The sequence below is a fragment of the Monodon monoceros genome, unplaced genomic scaffold (assembly GCF_005190385.1).
Source record: "Monodon monoceros isolate NGI ecotype Baffin Bay Population unplaced genomic scaffold, NGI_Narwhal_1 Super_Scaffold_21, whole genome shotgun sequence".
Classification (NCBI taxonomy): Eukaryota; Metazoa; Chordata; class Mammalia; order Artiodactyla; family Monodontidae; genus Monodon; species Monodon monoceros.
Window position 1 is genome coordinate 123,045,865 of NW_021703778.1, and position 11,615 is coordinate 123,057,479.

At 35.4% G+C, this 11,615-nt stretch overlaps 1 pseudogene; it reads right to left on the bottom strand.

The window, feature by feature from the left end:
* Positions 1-9,244: 9,244 nt before the first annotated feature.
* On the bottom strand, positions 9,245-10,036 carry LOC114904787 (annotated as a pseudogene).
* Positions 10,037-11,615: the final 1,579 nt, after the last annotated feature.

Sequence of the window (11,615 nt, forward strand, 5' to 3'; positions counted from 1 at the left end):
TTAGTGCTGAAAAATCATTTTGGGTGAGAGCAAGGTGAAATCTATTCATTACTAATGATTTATCCAAATTGTTTATGTTTAATCTTACAAGAATAGATCAACTTTTCAGCATGACATAAATCTGCAGGAAGAATTATGGTACTTCACTTTGCTTACTGATTTTTAAAAGGAAAAGAATCCTTATAAATCAAGTGGCTATGTTATAAAAATTTTGGTAGAGCGAAGTGTGCTTTTAAATTCTGATTTGCTATACAAATTTAAAACACACCTCTCTCTCAAGCTCTGATTATTACGTTTCACATGCTCCTTTTCCAAAATATATTCCCCAATCCTGTTGGTAGTGAAGTTGAAGAGACCCAGATATGCTCTATTAACTTAATGATTATGTATTGACCTGCTCTTATATTCAAAGTATTGGAATTGACTAAGGAACGGAGGTAGAGAGGAAACCAAATTTAGTACGACATTATCACTGGCCTCTATTTTCATATGGTGGAAGAAATAGGATTTTTTAAATGTATGATTTTATTAAATTTGGTATAAAAAGAAACATCTATAAGTGCTTTTTATGCATAAAAATACTCCTTTGCTAGTAAAAAAACCCCTCAATTTTGCACTTATGAGTTTATACACATGCAGATAATATTTCTGGAAAAATACACCCTAAACTGTTTACAATGTTTGCCAGTAAGCTGAAGAACGACCTACTTTTTATTAGCTTTCGACTTTGTTCTATTTGACTGTATTTTGTTTTGGAATGTATTACTTTCTTTTTTTTTAAAAATAAATTTATTTATTTTTTTACTTTTGGCTGCATTGGGTCTCTGTTGCTACACGCAGGCTTCCTCTAGTTGCGGTGAGCGGGGGCTACTGTTCGTTGCGGTGCGTTGGCTTCTCACTGTGGTGGCTTCTCTTGTTGTGGAGCATGGGCTCTAGGCACACGGGCTTCAGCAGTTGTGGCACGTGGGCTCAGTAGTTGTGGCTCACAGGCTTAGTTGCTCCGCGGCATGTGGGATCTTCCCGGACCAGGGATGGAATCTGTGTTCCCCGCATTGGCAGGCAGATTCTTAACCACTGTGCCACCAGGGAAGTCCCTGTATTACTTTCTAAATCCACTTTATTTGGGTATAATTTACTTACAGTAAAACACAATCAAGTAAAATGTGTGGATAGAGCTGAATTTTGACAAATAACATGCAACCTTGTAAACACAACCTCATTCCTCAATCGAGCAACTGCTGATCTTACTTCCATCACTATAGACTTTTTTGAGTATTTTAGAACTTCATATATACAGAATAATAGCATATGTACTTTATCGTTATTGTCGTCATTCAGTCTGCATAATAGTTTCTGAGATTCATCCATTTGGTTATATGTATCAGTAGTGTATTCTTTTTTAATCTTAAGTTGTATTCCATTGAATAAATCTACCACAATTGGTTCACTCATTTACCTGTTGATGAATAGTGTGGCTCTTATGAACAAATTTATATGAACACATACAAGTTATTGTGCAGTCATATGTTTTTATTTCTCTTGGTAAAATAACTGGAAGTATGATTGTATGATAAGTGTATTTTAATGTTATAAGGCATTGGAAAACTAGTTTTCAGAATGACCATACTATTTTGCATTTCTATCAGAAATGTATGAGATTTCCTTTTGCTCCATATCTTCACCAACCCTTGGTATTTTCACTCTTTTTTTTTTTTTTTTTGCTGTTTACTTATTTTTTTTATTTTCTTTAATTTTTTAAAAAATTTATTTTGTATTTTTTTTACATCTTTATTGGAGTATAATTGCTTTACAATGGTGTGTTAGTTTCTGCTTTATAACAAAGTGAATCTGTTATACATATACATATGTTCCCATATCTCTTCCCTCTTGCGTCTCCCTCCCTCCCACCCTCCCTAACCCACCCCTCTAGGTGGTCACAAAGCACCGAGCTGATCTCCCTGTGCTATGCGGCTGCTTCCCACTAGCTATCTATTTTACGTTTGTTAGTGTACATATGTCCATGCCACTCTCTCGCTTTGTCACAGCTCACCCTTCCCCCTCCCCATATCCTCAAGTCCATTCTCTAGTAGGTCTGTGTCTTTATTCCTGTCTTACCCCTAGGTTCTTCTTGACATTTTTTTCTCTTAAATTCCTTATATATGTTTTAGCATACGGTACTAGACTTTCTCTTTCTGACTTACTTCACTCTGTATGACAGACTCTAGGTCCATCAACCTCATTATAAATAGCTCAATTTCGTTTCTTTTTATGGCTGAGTAATATTCCATTGTATATATGTGCCACATCTTCTATTTTTTTTAACATCTTTATTGGAGTATAATTGCTTTACAATGGTGTGTTAGTTTCTGCTTTACAACAAAATGAATCAGTTATATATATACATATGTTCCCATATCTCTTCCCTCTTGCGTCTCCCTCCCTCCCACCCTCCCTATCCCACCCCTCCAGGTGGTCACAAAGCACCGAGCTGATCTCCCTGTGCTATGTGGCTGCTTCCCACTAGCTATCTACCTTACGTTTGTTAGTGTACATATGTCCATGCCACTCTCTCGCTTTGTCACAGCTCACCCTTCCCCCTCCCCATATCCTCAAGTCCATTTTAATGTTAGCTTTTCAAGTGGGTGTGTAGTAATATATATTATGATGTTTTATTTTGTATTTTCCTGATGACTAAACATCTTAAACATTCTTTTTGGCCCATTTTTGACTTCTAATTATTCTATTATGAGAGGTTTTTATATGTTTTGATAATAAGCTCTTCACATTGTTAGGTAGTGTAGTTATATTCTGCCATTATTTGGCTTGCTTTTTCATTTTTCAGTGTTGCTTTTCTTTTTTTTTTTTTTTTTTTTTTTGCGGTATGTGGGCCTCTCTCTGTTGTGGCCTCTCCCGTTGCGGAGCACAGGCTCCAGACGCGCAGGCTCAGTGGCCATGGCTCACTGACCCAGCCGCTCTGTGGCATGTGGGATCTTCCTGGACCGGGGCATGAACCCATGTCCCCTGCATTGGCAGGCGGACTCTCAACCTTTGCGCCACCAGGGAAGCCCATCAGTGTTGCTTTGTGAAGAGGATTTTTTAATGAAGTCCAGTTTATTGCTTTTTTTTCTTCTTTAGAGTGTTTGCTGCTTTTTTTTTTTTTTTGGTCCTAAGAAAACTTTGCTTACATCCACTTCATGGTGACCATGATTTCATTGTAAAACTATGTTTTCCTCTAGAATTTCATAGTTTTGGGGTTTTTATTTAGGTCTGTGATCCATTCTAGGTTTATTTTACATATTTTATTTGGTAGTGACTGAAGTTCATTCCTTTTTCTATAGACATACCCAGTTGTTCTAACAAAATATATGGAAAACACAGTCTTCCCAAATTATCATGGCACATTTGTTAAATTAATTGATCACTCACATGTGTGTCTTTTCTTAGATTCTGTTGTTATATTGATTTTTATGTCTAGGCTTATGCTGATAAGAGATGCTGTTTAATTCTGTATCATTACAGTATGTCTTCAAATAAAATAGTATAAGCTCTCCAACTTAAATTGGACTCCTACTACACACCTACATAAAAATTGCTTCAAAATGGATCATAGATTTTGATTTACAAGCTAAAAAACTCTTAGAAGAAAACATAAATAAATCTTTATGAGCTTAAGAAAGGCAAATGATTTTTTTAGATATGATGCCAAAAACAAAATAAATTTTTTAAAAGATTTTAAAAAGCTAAGTTGAACTTCATCAAAATTGAATACTTTTGTGCTTCAAAAGACACTGCAGCAATAAAATGAAATGAAACCTACAGATTAGAAGAAAATAGTTGCAAATAATATTTGTTAAAGAACTTGTATTTAGAATATAAAAAAAACTATTATAATGCAACAAAAAAGAAATAAATAAGAAATAGAGCCACACAAATATTGTCAACTAATAGTTGACAAAAGAGCTAAGGTAATCCAATGGAAAAAATGGTCCTAAAAAACTGGACACTCGTATAACCGAAAAATGTCTAGAACTGACATTATACCATTCATAAAAATGAATTCAATGAATTATAGAACCAAATGTAAACTATAAAATTATAAAGCTTCTAGAAGATAATATAGAACAAACTATAGGTAATTGGAGTTTGACAGTGAGTTTTTAGACATAGCCCCAAAGCATAATCCATGAAAAAAAAATTGATATGTTGGACTTCATTAAAATTAAAAATGTCTGCTCTTCAAAGGAACCTTTTACAACAATGAAAAGATAGGCCATGGACTGAAAAAAAAATTTGCAAAATATAAATCTGATAAAGGACTTGTATCTAAAATATACAAAGAATTCTTAGAACTCAATGATAAGAAAATGACCAAGCCAGTTAAAAATAGGGCAGAAGATCTGAACAGATACCTCACCAAAGAAGATATACAGATATATGGCAAACAGGCATATGAAAACATGCTCAATATTATATGTTATTAGGAAATTGCAAATTAAAACAATGAGGTATCATTACACACCTATTAGAATGGCTAAAATCAAAACTACTTATAATGCCAAATGCTGGCATGGATATGGAGCAATAGGAACTCTCATTTATGCAGGTGGTAATACAAAATAATAAAACCGCTTTGGAGGACAGATTGCCAGTTTATTACAAAGCTGAAAATAGTCTTACTGTGCAATCCAGCAATCATTCTCCTAAGTATTTAATCAAATGAATTTAAAAATTAGGCCTATACAAAAATCTGCACATGAATGTTTAGAGTAGCTGTACTTGTAATTGCCAAAATTTGGAAGCAACCAAGGTGTCCTTCAATAGATGAACAGATAAACAAATGTGGTGCATCCATACAATGGAGTATTATTCATCAATAAAAAGATATGAGCTATCAAGACAGTAAAAGACATGGAGAAACCTTAAATACATATTGATAAGTGAAAGAAGCAAGTTAAAAACGCTACATACCATACAATTCCTACTATATACACAACTTAGGGGATGATTATTTTGTCTATGACCTCCTAAATGACATGCATGTGGGAAGAGAGGCATTGGACCAGGAGAGTCTCTGAGAGAAAGGCTTTGGTGTAGCAGGAGTACAGCAGTAAAACTGGAAAGAGAGGAGGGCACAGTGAACAGTGTCCTACCTCGGATGGAGAAACTGCAGGTAGAAAGGAGAGATCCCTTCTCTGAGGCCTATTAATGGGCATTCAAGAAATTTGTCAGATAATCCTCAAAAGGAAGTGTCCAAGGCTAACCATGTTTTCACTGGAAACATACATTAGAGATGCAGGTGGAGTCCTCTAAATATAACCCTTGAACTAGAACCTCCTTAATAGAAAGAGTAAGCTTTTGGGGGGAAGTTTATGAAGGCACATGTGTTTTAAATTGTCCACCCCACCCCCACTGAAACACCTAGCATAATCTCACTTAACATCACTCCCTTGAGAGTTGCTTACAGAGACCTTTGAAAATGAAAAGTCAAAACTGGAAAATGCCTTAAAATGGATATAAAATGGCAAATGAAAATTTCACCCTAAAGATTAGAGGGTTTACCTAAAATTTGCAGCCTGTATTTCTAAACCTAAACCTTACAGAATTATCAAATCTCTAAAATTAAAATAATATTATAATTGTCAAATCTCTTCCCATTCAAAAGTGGATGTGAAAAGATGTTTTGTATACCTGTTTCTCATTTGTATAGATTTCAAATTCCATACCAATACAAAGCTCTCATAGATAGAATTTCTAGTTTTAACTGAATCATATCCTGTTCTTCTAAAATCCTCAAACTCAATTCTGCAGCCAGTTACAAGCAAAATGTCTTACCAGTGTAAAACTTTTAAGTGCTTACAACTCCAGGTTTAAGCCTCCAGGCCTCTAGTTTTATGTCTGTAGTTCATGCCAAATGTCAGAATCATTGTAGTAAGAAACAGTGAGACATAGTGCCACTGTTATATGTCATATCTGTAGAGTATCAAAAATATCTTCAATGTCAATGTTAAAGCTATAATTATAGAGGCAGATGGTGACATGTTATAGTCAATACTTTAACCTGAAGAGGCCACCATCATTTAGACCTTACTCACTGGTTAAGAAAATTGCTCCATTTCATAGCTTAAAGTCAAAATAGATTTGCAATCTTTTTGTAAGTTCTAAGCCTTTCTGTTCAAAATCGTTGACTAAGCCTTATTTTCATGATGAGTTCAGCATGAAATCAGAAGCAAGAGTAATTTCATACTCTCAATGACTTTTTAAAAAATACTTTAACAGGAATTATTGCTTTTTAAAACACCCTATACTTTTATATTAAAATTTATTAATCTCAAACATTAGTACTTAAGCTGTTTTTTAGTTTTCTAATATAATAAGGTCTAATTGCTTAATTTAATTAAGCAAACATAGCATTTATTTGGCATGCTGTATTTTCTCCAAAGGAACTACTGATTTTCAATCTTGTTCTGGATAAGGAAGATGTGGCACATATATACAATGGAATATTACTCAGCCATGAAAAGAAACGAAATTGAGTGTTTGTAATGAGGTGGATGGACCTAGAGTCTGTAATACAGAGTGAAGTAAGCCAAAAAGAGAAAAACAAATACTGTATGCTAACACATATATATGGAATCTAAGAAAAAAAAAAGGTCATGAAGAACCTAGGGGTAAGATAGGAATAAAGACATAGACCTACTAGAGAATGGACTTGAGGATATGGGGAGGGGGAAGGGTAAGCTGTGACAAAGTGAGAGAGTGGCATGGACATATATACACTACCAAACGTAAAATAGATAGCTAGTGGGAAGGAGCCGCATAGCACAGGGAGATCAGCTTGGTGCTTTGTGACCACGTAGAGGAGTGGGATAGGAAGGGTGGGAGGGAGGGAGGGAGATGCAAGAAGGAAGAGATATGGGGACATATGTATATGTATACCTGTTTCACTTTGTTATAGAGCAGAAACTAACACACCATTGTAAAGCAATTATACTCCAATAAAGATGTTAAATAAAAAAAAAAAAACAACTAGTGAAAATTTGAAATGACCCCTCTGGAGATTTGAAAAGGGAGGTCAATTAGGAATTTAAAAAAAATATTTAAAATTAGAGAATGGATTAGAAAAGGTAGAACTCCTGTATTTATTGTAGCAGAGCCAATAAGTAAGTCTATGGGATTTTTTTCCCTTCAAAGTGATGCTCAGTGTCACAATAACATGGTAAAAACAAGAGTATATTTACAAGGGATATTTATGAAGATGGATAAATAGCACTTGATCCATTAGAGTAAGCATCAGGGCTAAGATGGCTCCAGGGTTTCTGGCTTAGAAAATTAGTGAATAGTAATGCTCTTCCTTAGCATAGAAAGTTCAAGACAAGATGAAAATGTGGTAAGGTGGAGAAGATAATGAATTCACCTTCAGTCCCTTAAGGTCAAGTTACTTGAGAGACATCCAGGTGGAAAGTCTATCAAATGCAGGCATTCAATATCAAAATAAAATTTATTCAGTTTTGACTTCTAATTGTTGAGTAAACTGGGCCTTGGCAAAGAACCTTGGTTTCCTTAGGAATCAAATGCTTCATCCTAGACAAGGAAGAATAAAAGGAAATTGTTCTACAGTAGAGTTATGACACATCCTCAAGAGAATGATTTTGACAGTTCTATAATCATACAGTCTGAAGCAGTTCCCAGAAGACTATTAAGTATACAGAGCCTGACAGAGAACCCTAATACTATGTTTCCTGTCTAATGCCCTTAAAAACGTGATATATGGAACTATCTCCTTCAACTGTGCTCAACTATGGAGATTATTAACACTTATTTTACATATTTTTATTTTTGTAATTGTAATGATGAACACACATTGAGGTATGTCTTCCTATTGGCCAACTCAGTTATTCCTCATTTCTTTTTAACATTTATCTTCTATATGAATATGTTGCCACCTATATAATCATGTAGAGAAAAGGTTTATAACGTTAACAAAAATTACACTAATATTTATTATAATACTGATAATGCAAATATATTCAAATTTATATATTTTAGGCTTTGGGGTTCTTAATTTTACTTAAAAGTATTAGAAAATAACACAACTATCTGTAATGCCACTCTTTCATAGAAAGATATAAAGTAAAAAGTGAAAATCTAGCTCTCCAGAAGTGACCACAACTAACAGTTCTTGTAATTGTTTTAGTTCTCCCAAACATGCTCAATAGGGTGAAGGAAAATGATCTCGGGTAGAATAATGGAGGTATAAGAAATAAAAAGGAAATGCAAAAAGGGTAAATATGAAAGACTACCAACTGGTTAAAGCTACAGTGTTAACAAATCACTGTGGTGTTTATAATATATCTGGATGTAAAATATATAAAAATAGAGGAAAAGGAGCCAGAGGAGTTAAAAAGTGTTAAATATTGCTTCAAATTTTTTGCATTGTACTGGACCTGGTCTAATATAAGGTATATGATAATAAGTTATGGCTGTCTTTTAAAATATTTTTTAATTCATTTTTATTGAATAGTAGTTGATTTACAATATTATATTAGTTTTAGGTGTACACCATAGTGATTCAATATTTTTATAGATTATACTCTATTTAATTTTATTATAAAACAATGACTATATTTCCCTGAGCTATACAATACATCCTTGCTGCTTATCTATTTTTTACATAGTAGTTTGTATCTCTTTTTTTAATTTTTTAATTTTTTTTTACTGTTTCAATATAGTTTTATTAGCAGTTATTACATCAAAATTCACATTTACAGGATCCAAAGGACTGTCTTAGAAAGTTCTAAAGTATATGTAGTCAGGTTTTAACAGTAAGATAGAACATATTCTCATAGCACACCCCTTAAAAAGTCAAGAATAACACTGAGAATTAAGTACAGTTCTATCAAGAACTAGAAATGAATTCTGTGTGCATAGCGTCACTTAAAACAAAGTTCCTTGTAAGTATAATACATCTATGGATGTGAATTTCAGCGGCAAACATTAACTTCCAAACAACTGACACCAAAGGAATTTCCAATCAAAATACAAGCATGGTGGCTTTCATTCAATGTAGAGCTGTGATAGTTCTATAAAGAGACCCTGAGTCCCTAAGTCCTGTAATATGATTTTACCCTGTGACACTAATGCAAAACACATCAACTCTAATGCACAGATTCTGATGCATCATGATAAAAAGATAGCCTTTATCTATATCAGAAAATGCTGAGTTGTCCAGTGCAGTATAGGCTGGTCATTGCTGATCTACTGAAATTCTACATCCTCCAGACTGAGCAGTATTGTAGAACTCACAAATATTATATTTCATGCCTAATATATGGAACTGGACTGTAGATTTTCCATTGCAATCATTGCAGAGAATATCCACAGTCATGTTCTGATATTCTGATGGCATAGGAGTCTGTGCTACCTCATCATCCAGCTGTCTCCAGTACCTAGTCATATCTAAAGCAGAGTGCATATATAATGGACATCTGTAGCCTTCTTTCAACATTTCTTCATAACACGTTCTGTGTAAAAGATGTCCACATGGCAAGACATGAGCAACAATACAGATGTGTGAATGTCCTGCAAACATATTGGACAATTCTGCCGGGAAACATTTTCAATACACTTGTGCTTTCCTTGGAGATTTATTGTGAGGCATAAGTTACATTTCAGACAGTGAAAAAAATCTTCCTTTGGACCAATCCTACAAATTCCACAGTTTTCACAGTGATACTGTTTCTTGTCTTTGTCAAACAGATGGCACATACTAAAATAATGTTCTTCAAACAATGCGCTACATTCTTCACAAGTCTGTTGTGCACGTTGGATTTTTTCACAGTTTATGCACTGCACTTCCTTTGCTTTAAAGTGATCTAGCAGATGATCTTCATTGTTATCATGACACAACTGGCAAGAATAAAGCTTGTCACAGCATGGTGCCTTCAGGAGACATCCTCTGTCATAGTGCTCGCAGCCCCGCCCCCCTTGCGCTTGCCCACGGGCGCCGTTTTCCGTCTTCCTGCGCCGAGGCCGCCATCTCCTCCACCTCTTTCACCTCCCCTCAAATTCCACGAACCCTTCCCCCAGGACGAAAGCTACGCCCTGAGAAGCATCACAGCTCTACCCTACCCCCTCCTGGGTACAGCTCCCCAGTAGTTTGTACCTCTTAATCCCATAACTGTATATTGCCCCTCCTCCCTTCCCTCTCGTCATTGGTAACCACTAGCTCGTTCTCTATACCTATGAGTCTTTTTCTGTTTTGTTGTATATATTGATTTGTTTTATTTTTTAGATTCTACTTATAACATATGGTATTTGTCTTTTTTTTTTTTTTTTTTTCGGTACGCGGGCCTCTCACTGTTGTGGCCTCTCCTGTTGCAGAGCACAGGCTCCAGACGCGCAGGCTCAGCGGCCATGGCTCACGGGCGCAGCCGCTCCGCGGCATGTGGGATCTTCCCGCACCAGGGCACGAACCCATGTCTCCTGCATCAGCAGACGGACTCTCAACCACTGTGCCACCAGGGAAGCCCTGTCTTTTTTTAAAATAGATCTTTATTGGAGTATAATTGCTTCACAATACTGTGTTTGTTTCTGTTGTACAACAAACTAAATCAGCCATATGCATACATGTGTCCCCATGTCCTCTCCATCTTGAGCCTCCCTCCCATTCTCCCTATCTCACCCCTCTAGGTCATCTCAAAGCACCGAGCTGATCTCCCTGTTCTATGCTGCTGCTTCCCACTAGCTATCTGTTTTACATTCAGTAGTGTATATATGTCGATTCTACTAACTTCGCCCCAGCTTCGCCTTCCCACCCCATGTCCTCAAGTCCATTTTCTATGTCTACATCTTTATTCCTGCCCTGCAACTAGGTTCATCAGCACCATTTTTTTTTTATTCCATACATATGTGTTAGAATACGGTATTTGTTTTTCTCTTTCTGACTTACTTCACTCTGTATGACAGTCTCTAGGTCCATCCACCTCACTACAAATAACTCAATTTCATTACTATTTATGGCTGAGTAATATTCCATTGTATATATGTGCCACATCTTCTTTATCCATTCATCTGTTGATGGACATTTAGGTTGGTTCCATGTCCTGGCTATTGTAAATAGTGCTGCAGTGGACATTGTGGTACATGTTTGTCTGACTTATTTCACTAATCGTAGCACTCTCTAGCTACATCCATATTTTTGCAAAAGGTAGAATTTCATTCTATTTTATGGCTGAATAATATTTCTTATATGTGTGTATATATATCTATAGATATATACATATCTATACATCTCTCTCTCTATTTATATATATATATATATATATATATATATATATATATCACACATCCTCTTAAACCAATCATCTGTTGATAGATACTCAAGTTGTTTCCATGCCTTGGCTATTGTAATAGTGCTGCTATGAATATTAGGGTGCATGTATCTTTTCAAATTAGAGTTTTCATCTTTTCCAGATATATTCCCAGGAGTGGAATTGCCAGATCATATGATAGCTCTATTTTTAATTTTTTAAGGAGCCTCCATATTGTTTTCCATAGTAGCTGCACCAATTTACATCCCCATCAACAGTGTAGAAGGGTTTCTTTTTCTCCACACC